Genomic DNA, 12,028 nt, shown 5'->3' with positions numbered 1-12,028 from the left:
AAGATAACACCAGAAAGTCCTGGAGACCAGAACGGCCAAAGAAGCCGTCTCTCCGGACTTGGCTGTCCAGGCAATAGTGTTTGGCAAACGTGTGCAGCGAGGCCCACGTTGCTGCCCGACAGAGGTCCTGCAAGGGGACTCCCCGACCCAGGGCAGTTGTCGCCGCTGTGCCCGAGTGGAATGGGCCCTCAGCCCTACAGAAGGTTCCTTTTTAGCTAAGGAGTAACAGGCCTTGATACACAAAACAACCCGAGAGCTGGTTCGTTTGTGCACCGCCCGCCCCTTCTTAGCGCCCACGTAGCCAAAGAGGTGGTCGTCCACCCGGAACTGTTTGTTGCGGTCCAGATAGAAAGACAGCGCCTGCTTTGGGTACAGACGGTGGAGCCTCTTTTCCTCTTTCGAGGGATGCGGAGGCGGAAAAAAGGTGGGCAGAGTAACAGACTGGCCGATGTGAAAGGCAGTTACCACCTTGGGGAGAAAGGGAGGACGAGTCCTGAGAACAACTTTGTCCGGATGGACAGAAAGGAAAGCAGGCTTAGAAGAGAGCCTGGAGCTCACTCACCCGTCTAGCAGAGGCGATGGCAACCAGGAAAGCAGTCTTAAGAGTCAGAAGATGAAGGGGACAATTATGAAGTGGCTCAAAGGGAGCGCACATCAAAGGTCAATACCAGGTTCAAATCCCATTGAGGCATTACGAAAGGGACAGGAGGAAACATGTGAGTAATGCCCTTAAAGAATCGAGAAACAGGGGATTTGAAAAGAGAAGGATGATCAGGAAGCCGTAAGAAAGCCAAAATAGCTGAAAGATATGCCTTGAGGGTGCTCAGAGCAGAGCCCTGCTGGGCCAGGGAAAGGAGAAAGAGGAGAACCTCAGAAAAAGGGGCGGAAAGGGGATCCACAGCTTTTGCTGTGCACCATGCCACAAATGTGTTCCACCTGCAGGCGTATACCGATTTTGTGGAGGGACGCCTGGCTGCCAGAATAACATTACAGACTTCAGGAGGCAAGTCAAATGGCATCAACTGCCGCCGCTCAATCTCCACGAATGGAGGTGGAGGCTGGACAGGTTCGGGTGGAGGACCGTCCCCTGCTGCTGCGACAGAAGGTCGGGGGATCGATCGACAGACTGAGTAGCTCGGGATACCAGTATCTTCGTGCCCAATCTGGAGCCACCAAGATGACTTGGGTCTGGTCGCGCCTGATCTTCTTCAGCACTCTGGGCAGAAGTGGTATAGGCAGAAAGGCGTACAACAGACCGCAACTCCACTCGCGACGAAACGCGTCTCCGAGCGAGTGCCGCCTTGGAAACTCCAACGCGCAGAACCGTTGACATTGCGTGTGCTCTTCGGTGGCGAATAGATCTAACCAAGGCTCTCCCCACTACCGAAAGAGGCCTTGCGCCACATCTGAGTTTAGATGCCATTCGTGATCTATCATGCACCGGCAGCTCAAGTCGTCTGCTTTGGCGTTGAGAGCCCGCCAGGTGTTGAACCACCAGGGTGATGCCCTGATGTTCCAGCCATGTCCAGAGGCGCAGAGCCTCCTGACAGAGTCCACGACCCCACCCCGCCCTGTTTGTTGCAATACCACATGGCGGTGGTGTTGTCTGTGAACACCTGCACTACACTTCCCCGGACAGAGGGAAGGAATGCCTTGAGTGCAAGCCGGATCGCCCGCAGCTCCAAAAGGTTGAAATGGAGCCGGGACTCCGCGGGAGACCAGAGGCCTCTGATCTCTGCCTCTCCCATGTGCCCCACCATCCCAGGAGGGACGCATCCATCACTACTACATGCTCCGGTTGGGGTAGGGAGAGGGATCTGCCAATGACCCAATCGTGGTCCGTAAGCCACCACTGCAGCTGTCTTGCAGTGCCCTCCGAGATCAAGTCATGGTCGGACAGGTTGCCCCGATGCTGGGCCCACTGAAACTTCAGGTCCCACTGCAGAGGCCGCATCCACCATCTGGCGTGATGCACCAACAGGATGCAGGAGGCCATCAGACCCAGAAGCCGCAACACCAACCTGGCCGAAAGATGGGAATCAGAGCCTGAATATCCCGGACCCGCTGCTCCGGAGGATAGGACCGGAACTGCACCGAGTCCAGAACCGCTCCGATGAAGAGGAGCTTCTGGGAGGGACTCAGATGCAACATAGGCACACTGATGGAGAACCCCAGCAAATGCAAGAGGGCCATAGTCTGGAGGTGGGAGACGACTGCCTGGGGCGAGCCCGCCTTCAACAACCAGTCGTCGAGATAGGGGAAGACTGAAATCCCCAATCTGCGCAGATGAGCTGCGACCACTGCCATCACTTTCGTGAACACCCGAGGGGCACTGGTGAGGCCGAAGGGGAGCACGGTAAACTGATAATGCTCTTGGCCCACCATAAACCGCAGGTAATGCCGGTGGGCCGGCAGGACGGGGATGTGGAAATAAGCGTCCTGCAAGTCCAACGCTACCATCCAGTCTCCAGGGTCTAGGGCAGCCAGAACCTGAGCTAAGCTGAGCATCTTGAACCTCTCCTTCCGGAGGAAGGCATTGACGCTCCTGAGGTCCAAGATAGGGCGTAGGCCCCCTTTGCCCTTCTTGGGAACCAGAAAATAGTGGGAACAACAACCACGACCGACTTCTGGACCAGGAACGTGCTCAATGGCCCCCTTGGCCAAGAGGGCCATAACTTCCTCCTGCAGAAGTTGCAAGTGATCCCTCGATATTCGGTGGCACTGCGGTGGCATGGCTGGAGGGATCGTCTCGAAGGGGAGGGAGTAGCCCCTTCGGACGATTTGCAGCACCCACCTGTCCGATGTGATGGTACGCCAGTGGAGCAGGTGATGGCTAACTCTGCCTCCCACTGGCGTGGAATGGGCCTGAAAGCTCAGACTAGGAGGGCTTTGAGGCGGATGCTGCTGGGGTAGATGTGGACGGACCGGCACTTTGTCCCCCCCTGTACCGCCGCGGCGGAATCCACGTCCGCATGGAGGTTGGTTCTGCGGCCGGTGGGGCGCCCCTTCCTTGGTAACGAAAGGGACGAAAAGCGGAAGTTTGCAGGCGCGGGCCGAGAGGCCCAAGGACTTGGCCGTAGCCCTGGAGTCCTTAAAGTGCTCCAGCGCACTATCCGCTTTGTCGCCAAAAAGGCGACTGCCATCGAAGGGCATGTCCATGAGGGTGCTCTGGACCTCCCCGGAAAAACTCGTGGACCGCAGCCAGGTGTGGAGACGAAGCGCCACCGTGGTCGACATTGCCCTGCCCAGCGAGTCCGTTGTGTCTAGTCCACATCGGATTGCATGCCGTGCCGCATCCCGCCCCTCGGCAAGAGCCTAGGCGAGCCGTGTCCGGGCCTCCTCCGGACACTGGGGCAGCACGTCCGCCACCGTATCCCACAGGGAGTGGGAGTAACGGTCCAAAAGGCACGCGGTGTTGATAGACCGCAACCCCAAACTAAGAGAGGAGAACAGTTTCTTCCCAAACTGTTCTAACCTTTAGGATTCCCGATCCGGGGGAGCGGACGGGAAGGAGGTTTGGGAGGTAGAGGCCTGGATAACCAGGCTCTCGGGCGTGGGGTGCATGGACAGAAAAGTGGGGTCGCACGGTGCAGGGCGGTGGCGCCAGGCCACGTTCCGGTCCACAGGAGGGGCTGTGGAGGGCTTGGACCAGGTGCCCTTCAGAACGTCAATCAGTGCTTCATTAAACTGCAGCAGAGGCTCCGAGGAGCTTGCTGACGGTTGGAGCACTTCAGTGAGGAGATTAGTCCTCACGGACACAGCAGGCAGCTCCAGCCCAAGGGCTTCGGCCACCTTGCGCAGCACCACAGAAAATGTAGCACCTTCCTCCGAAGCCACGGTCGGAGGAGAGATGAAGCCATTGTCAGGGGAGGTATCTAGACCACTGGCATCCCCCAGTTCGTCTTCCCAGTCCTGAGTTAACTAGCCCTGCTGGGCCAGAGGGTCCTCAGACCCCTCTCAGTCGTCACCGTCATCCGATTCCTGGTATACAGGTGGAAGGATCGGAGCCGGGCGGAAGATGAAATTGCCACCCAGCGGCGTCTGGTGCGGCGCCGTGCCCGGACCGGAACTAAACCGGGGAACGGAGTCATCCGAAGGCGGCGCCGGGGGGCGGCACCGGAGGAGTAGGTGCCGGCGGAGGGGTCATGAGGTCGACCGGCGCCGACTGGGATCCAGGCCTGGATCCCTCGGAGACTTGCGGCGTTGGGACCGGAGTCGACGACGGCACCGGGGCCAGAGCCGCCGGCTCGCTAGGCCTCCCAGTTGAGCCTGCGGGTCCCGAAGGCGCGCAGGTAGGAGTCAATGGAGGGGCCAGGTTCCTCATGGACATGAGGAAGGCACTGACCTCCGCCGGAGTCGCGTCAGTCCCAGGGACCGGAGGGTAAGGGGACGGATGTGACTCCTGCGGCTCCAGCGGAGCAGTGCGGGTGGTGCCAACCGAACCCTCAGCCGAGTCGCGCGACCTGCGAGTGGAGCCCGAAGAGCGATGTCGCCTCTTCGACTTCTTGCTGTGCTTCGACTTACCGGATCGCGAAGACTTGGACCCCATCGAGCGGTGATGGCTGCGGCTCCGCGACCGGGACCTTGAGCGGCGCGTAGCCGACTGCCGGAACTTGAGCAGCTTGCAGGACCGCTCCCGCCTAACCTTCGAAGTAAAGGCCCGGCAGTCGAGGCACTACTCGGCATCGTGGTCGGCCCGAGGCAATAGAGGCACCGGCGGTGGTGATCCGTGACCGACAGCAGTCGGTGACAGGAGTCACAAGCTTTGAAGCCAGGCATCCCTATCGGCACCAGAGTCGAGGTTGATTTAAAATGGAACCAAAAATTTCAAAAAAGTTTAATCAAAAAGTGACTAAAAGGGTATGCTCTTCCCGGATCAGCGTTTACTAGCGCGGAAAAAAGAAGAACGGACATCAGCGCGCGAGGGCGGCGTCTAAGTACTCTGACGACGTAATGCCGGCGATCCAGACGCTGACGACGGACGCGGAGCCGCAGACGACGCCTAGCGACGCGAAAGGGTATTGCTGACGAAAAATCTTTCCGGATCCAGCCTGGGGATATTCTAAGGTGAGGAATCTAACGTGTTTCTTTCAGATACACCTATTTCGACTTGAGAATCAAGTCGGTCCTATTGTAACGATTTGTTTGGTACCGTGAAGTATCAACTTTGGTCAGACCGCTCAAAAGTTAGCACAGCCGAGTGGTGAGTGTTTAACACCGCATTCGCCAATGGGCCACAGTATAAACGACAATTCTACGTATTTGCTGCCAGAATATGTAGACCCGTGATCTGCCTGTGAAATATGCTGCCCTCTGCCGTAGGGCTTGGCAGGCCTGCTGTATGAGTGACTTCTACATATTGCAGAGGGAGATGTGGCTTTGTCGTTGCTTTAAATGGCAAAGTAGGGTTAGGAGTTTGAACCTGCTCTTCCAGTCCGCAATGGCAGACTGGGAGACTAATTTTACATGGGTCATACCCTGGTTGGCACAACCAGTGATGTAATCCCTGGGGTGACTTAGATGTTTGAGTACCATATACTAGAGGCGTACATGAAAGTTAGCCTATGTCAATTGGGTATAGCCAATGTAACATACATGTTTTGGTGATAGGGCATTGGGACTGAGGTCTGGTTAGCAAGCCCAAATGCACTCAAGAGTTGAAAAACCCAGCCGCATCAGTCCAAAATCTTGGGGGTGAACATACAAAAAGATGCATTTCCTTTCACAGTTCTATGAAGCCAAGGACAAATGGCAAGAGTTTTTACAGATGTCATTTGAAGTAAAGTTAAAAAAAATAATTGACTTCGTGGTAGTGGGTTGGTATGGATGTATGTAATTTTGCTGCAACCCTTAGAAATAACTCATAAAAGGTATTGATATCATAAAAAAGGCAGGGAATCCGCAAGTCTGAGAATAACCCCTAATGGAGAAATGATCAGATGTATGTGAAGGCCAAGAAGGGCAGGATCCATGCCTTCAACTGGTCCTGTGAGAACTAGATCACTTGTTAGGATGTCTGAAGCATCTTGATTGAGACTGACAACTCTTGTAAGGGCTGGACCTAGACCCAGATAAGTTTGCCTTCTCCTGTGGAGACTGTTTCAGGCAGTTTGGGTGGTGGAAAAGCTTTCAAGAGCACCACTGGAGACACTGGTAGGTGCAGAGATGTCAAAGGTACTACAGATGAAGAAGGTACTGGACAGAAGCATAGAAAGGCAAATTTGAGGACATCTTGACCACAGAGGTGGTGGGTGGAGTACGTTCTAGAGTACTGTATGTCATTACCCTTCTGTTATAGAGCTGATAAAGCCACTCGGCTGATAGTTTAGACCTAGAAGGCAATGGACCGGAAGGTTGTGAAGGTACCCTGTGCCTTGATGATTCAGGAGAAACATGAAAGTCCAAATATGGACTCAAAGTCGATAGAGTCATCCCTCTAAGTGTTGATGTTGACTGTGTATGCGTTTGACTTTGAGTGTCTATATGTCAGAGAACACCAATGCCTTGAAGGTGATTAAGTTTGCACAGTACCTGCATGGTGTTCTTAGAGTATGTAGAGGGGACAGAGGTAGGTGGCACACACTCCCCTCTCTCTATGGAGTGCCCTGAAGCCACCTTCTGACAGTGCAACCTAATATTTTACCTGTCCTTTAGGGTTCTCCAGGATATCGTCTGGCTAAGACCCCAGCCTTCATGGCAGTGATCCTCTGGGAGATAGACGACCCAGACACTATGGGGGTCTCTCGAGGCTGTTCTCTTTTCACAGACAGGGCACTTTGCATAAAGCGAAGCGATACGGACTAGAATATCAAAAGATTCCTGCCAGAAAAAAATGACAAACACTTCTAAGCTCTAAGGGATATCGAGTGAGATTTCAGCAGGTTGTAAAAGGTGTTCAAATGTCTAGTGCAGCTTATCCACTAACATTGACCTTCACTCCCCCCTTTTTTTCCTTTCATGAAGGTTTGTGAATATTTTCCAGATTTTTTTTTAATATAGTGACAATTTAAATAGGAAGCCTTTCTAAATTGAAAAAACAGACATTTGGCAATACTTAGCCTATAGCAGGCTGAAAAACAATTTCCTATTTAAGCACTTTTCTACTGGAAAGCTTTGCACAGATGTAAATCCATTTTTATTTATATTTAGCAAAATGCTCTGGGGTCTGGGGAAGGGGCATGGTACTAAAGGTGAGCCTGCATACTGGACTACAAGAGTGCTACACTCTATCCAGATGCATTCAATCGATGTCAGTACATTTCCAAGGTCACTGCCCACGGATTGATGATAGATTCCTCAACCACTTGCTGTTATATGTCATTTGCTGTGTGATTGTGTGCCATGAAACGTTCCACAAAAGGTGAGTTTATCAATGAATCCTACTTCTGTGCTGGCAAACTGTTATCATCGGAGTGCTTTCATGTTTGGTAAGATAGCATCCTTAGTTAAGCAGCACAGCTTGGAAGTGGATAATTCACTAATGCCATAGTCTTCACTCTTCACTTACAAACATTAAGTCCACTAGATGTACACTGGGCTTTTTTATGTATTTTTTTTTAAAAAACGATTTACTCTGGACTGATTGGCATATATTCTTCACAACAGATGACCACACTGTACACTACACCTGTGGTAATAAGATTTTCTCAGCCCTTCATTTTACGTTTTTTTTTCCCCAAGCTATCGATTAGAATCCTGTACAATAATACATTTTTATTTGTCTGTAACTAACGAACAAATTGACAGAATCCTTAAAACTTGAATGAGTTTAGTGTAGGAGAGTAGGGTCTGCTTTTTATGTTCACCCCCACTTTTTGCTTTTGCTTCACTAGTTTGACATAGATGTGGCTGTGGGCCTGCTAATCAGACCCACAGCCCAGCTGTTCTCTCTCTAAATTCACTATGCACTTTAGGTGCATAACCCAATTGGTAAGGATCACCTTTTTGGACCCTGTACAGTGTACCTTAGGTACCCAGAGCATAGGTGTACCCTAGGCCTACCAGGGGCTGCAGCATGTATTATGCCACCCCTGGCTGGCCTTCCATTATGACAACTGGCTGATCACTCAGCTGGGGCAAGGTCGTGTAATCACCCCTTGCTTAGGTGTAGTATTCCTATACCTACCTTATATAAAGACACATGGGTACCTATCAGCCACTCCTATGGCAGGCCTTAACAGTCCTGGAGGCAGAGTGCTTGGTAACATGTGAGATAGTGCTCTAGCATGAGCTGAGCCTGTCTGCAGCTTACGGAACCATGTCCTTATAGCTGTTCTATGATATAGCCTACCATATACTCTTAAAGTGCCTTATAATCTTAAACGGTTATGGTAACTATGGTTTGGCTTTATCAAAACATGTTGTGTAAGGTGTCTAACACTTTGGAATAATACCCCCATACCATTTCTGGCAATGAGGATATTATTCCTCCCTTCTAGAGGGCGAAGACATGTTGAAACCTACTTACCCGGTTAAAGTTAAACCAGAGCCCCAGCATCACAAAATGGATGCTGCTGCCACAGACACAAGTCTGACCTCCTGCTGCTGGGAGTCCTTCCAGCGAGGGAGGCTTGGGCAATAGGTTTCCTGCCTTGGGAGGTGCGAGCACCAACCCAGACAGGACTTAGTGTATTGGGGCACGGAGGGATGAAAGAAACTAGACACTGCCTGGGGCACACAAGGTGTCCCATGCATAGTCCAGTTCAAACCGGCGCTGGGGCCCTCCAGCCCCAGCTCTGGCACGAAACTGGACAAAGGAAAGGGGGTGTAACCACTCCCCTTCCTGGTCCCATCCATAGGAGGGACCTTGCAGGTAGCCCAGCCCACTAGCCCAGTATAGCAGTAGGTAGCTGAGCCCTGCAAATTAGATTATCCTGAATCTGCAACTTGAACAGAAACTCTGGACCTTCGACATTCGACCTCAGGAAGAAGACTGAAGAAATTTCCCTTGTGGCCAAGGAGTGACCACCCTGGGCAACCAGGCACCATCCAGCGACCGCTGCTTGCTTTGCGACTGATTTTACGAGGGACGACTGCAGAGACTGATCAGCGCCGAGACTTCCAGACACCTCTGACCCAGATCCACATCTGCAGCAAAGCTGAGACCCGTGGAGGTGACGAGGGACGTGGGACCGGCGACTTGGGAAAAGTGGCTAGTAACGGACTAGCGAGACTTCTGAGGCTTCCTCGAGGCTGTGCTTGGGGAATTGAGAAGCCCCCATCCCGAGCACCATCTGCAAAGAAGATCAGCTCCCCACACTTCACGTGTTCTGCGTGGGGCCCTTCTGCACCTGAGTTGCTCGACGTGTTGTCCGGTTGCTGGCCCGTTGGCTAGTGACCTCTGCGACGACGAACCTTTGATTTCATCTTGCTGGTCCGGCTCCTCCAGACTGGCACTCGCTCCTCTGTGAAAGAGAAGCACCCCAGACCTTCCTGGTCTGCACCAGAAGCAAGTCCTCCATCCTGCGTGGGTTCCGCTTGCCAAGGCTTGTTGGGTCCTAACTCGACATCGACGCCGCCGACAGCAAGAGCCTTCGTGGGACAGCTCGCCTCCTGGTCCTGGTCGTCCTCGACGTCTCCTGGTACCCGTGGCTGCTGCGACAAGCTTCACCTCTTCACCTGCATCTGCACGACATCGCCTGGTTCCTTCCTGGTTCCTTCCCGGCTCCTGGCTGGTGACATAGACTCGGTCCCTTCTGCTTGCAGGTATCCTTCCTTCTTGATTCCATCCTTGGGATCCACCGGACACTCTTCACTGACTGCCTGTCAGCAACTTTACTTCAGGCATCCATAGGAGTCAACGACGAAACCCGACGCAAGTTCACACCTATGCACCCGCAGCCCGTGGGCTAGGTAACTTGAGTACTCCGGTGCTCACAAGGGTATTGACTATCCTAGGGTCTAGTTTCCAAGTCTCGAACTCCTAGCTATTCCAGAAGTGTCCTAAAACTGTTACTTTCTGATAACTACTATTTCTAGCGACTTTTACGCATTACGCGTGAGTGTTTCCACTCTGTACCTGAATCCCGTGGGCCTCCCACTTCCTAACCTTTGTTAGTATAGTGTAGCCCCAGCGATTTCCTAGGCCTAGGCCTATCCTATTTCCGTGACAGTGGTCCTTATACCACTTACTTAGTATATGGTTTGCGTGGCCCCTAGGGCCTAACTGTATTACTTACCTGTGTGACTTAATGTATGCTTAAATAAGACTGTGTTGTACTTACCTCGAATCTCATAAAGAGTGCTGAGGGTTTGAATAGAATAAATACATTCTATTTTTATATATATCTGTTGTGGTGTCCTTTCATTTGGTATTCAAGGGATTACATATGGTATAACAGCTGGCTTCACATGCCATACAGAGTTTAGCCTAAGACTGCTCTTGTCCATGCTACCACTAGGATAGCTGGTCTATAAGGTTGACTTTACAACCAATCACCATAAGGGTTGTTTGGACTGATACAAGGTGTACACTAGAATTAGTGACATCATATATCAGGCCAACTTCTCACATTTAGGACAAAGACTGGTGTGCCCATTTCCTGCAGACACCAAGAAACATTTGAAAATGTAAGGGTCTAAAGGTCTGTTATTTCGAATTGTACCGACTTCTTCACTGATAATGTATGTAGTGTTCTGAGATATAAGAAACTCCTTGATAATACTCAGTCTTAACTGTTTATGCACCTTTTGCACTGTACCGTTATGTAATGGATTTAAAGATTAATATTATTTGATACAATATATGGACTATTAGCAATTGGAAATGTGTGTCTGTTTTAGTTCCTGGGATGCCAATTGACTCTAGGCATATGGTTGAACATATGGGCTTATCCATTGTTAAAATTTTAAACCTGAATATTATCAGCTTGCTTTCATAAAGGGAACAAGCATTCTATATAACTAAAACCTTGAAAACCATTATTGTGTATTTATGCAGTTCACTCAGGTTCTTGAAAGTATAGTTGGGCTTGACCTAAAGAAGTGGAACATCAGTGATTTGGAGGGGGGTTTAAGAGAAGGTGCTCTTTCTAGTATATTCTGATGTGGTTCTCAGTGTTCAACATTAGGAAGCAGAAGAATATTCTAGGCACCATATCTATGGTAGACTTTGTAGAAGGAAGAAGATACTTCTCAGAGTCATACAAAACTTGGGCCCACATGCAAGTTAAAGCACTATCAATTGTGAGACGAGAAGCCTGGATATTTGGGTGGCCTGACTGCTCTGGAATTCTCTACAACAGCACCAAAAAGCATTTAAAACACCATGACGGATCAACTAGTCTTGTCATTTATGGAGGAAATGGCATCCATACTTTTATCAGCACCACCTTTGATTAACAAAATCAACATATCTCCAGCACTAGCACAAGCTGGGAGGAGCTAACAGAACTCAAATGAAATCAAGTAAAACCCTTTTTGCACTGGGCTATCATGACAAAAAATATGTGGGCGCACACAGCCCTCACAGGACTCATAGTAAACAACTAAGGATTTTTTTGGGTAGAAAAAAAAACTAAGTATTGGTCACTGATCACATGGTGGTGTTTTCAACATTGGCTGATCCTATTAATAAACAGGGCTATACGCTTATCCAAGACACTGTTGATTAAAACAAAAATAAGCAAGTATAATTTGGACACAGATCAAAGAAGAAGCTAGAGCAAGTCAATAAAGAAATGGTCGATTATAAAGACTATCTACTGCAGAGCAAGGTGAACAACCTTCAAAAGGATAAAGAACAGGTTACTTACCTTGAGTAACAATACATCTGTAAGAGGCATAGGTTAGTTGTAGATTCCTTATGTTACAATTTTCCCCAGGCATCAGACTGGATCCGGAGATTTTTTCTTAGCGTCGGTAGGTGTCGTTGGTCGACTCCGTGTCCGTCCGCGCCTTGGTCACCGGATGATGTTGCGGTGCCTACTTAGACGCTGCCCCTGCATGCTGATGTCAATTCTGATACGACTTTCCATGCCACAAGCGCAGAGCCATGAAAGATACTGAGCACTGGTGCGCCACAACTAGG

The 12,028-nt window shown here is 50.7% G+C and overlaps 1 protein-coding gene across 2 annotated transcripts in view; it reads right to left on the bottom strand.

Moving 5' to 3' along the window:
• Window positions 1–12,028, bottom strand: part of STAG2 (STAG2 cohesin complex component) — a 1,427,207-nt gene that overhangs the window by 600,553 nt on the left and 814,626 nt on the right. The gene's annotated exons all lie outside the window — the stretch shown is intronic.

The sequence above is a fragment of the Triturus cristatus genome, chromosome 5_2 (assembly GCF_964204655.1).
Source record: "Triturus cristatus chromosome 5_2, aTriCri1.1, whole genome shotgun sequence".
Taxonomy (NCBI): Eukaryota; Metazoa; Chordata; class Amphibia; order Caudata; family Salamandridae; genus Triturus; species Triturus cristatus.
Note: the sequence above shows the minus strand (reverse complement) of the source record. Positions and strands in the feature narration are given on the sequence as shown.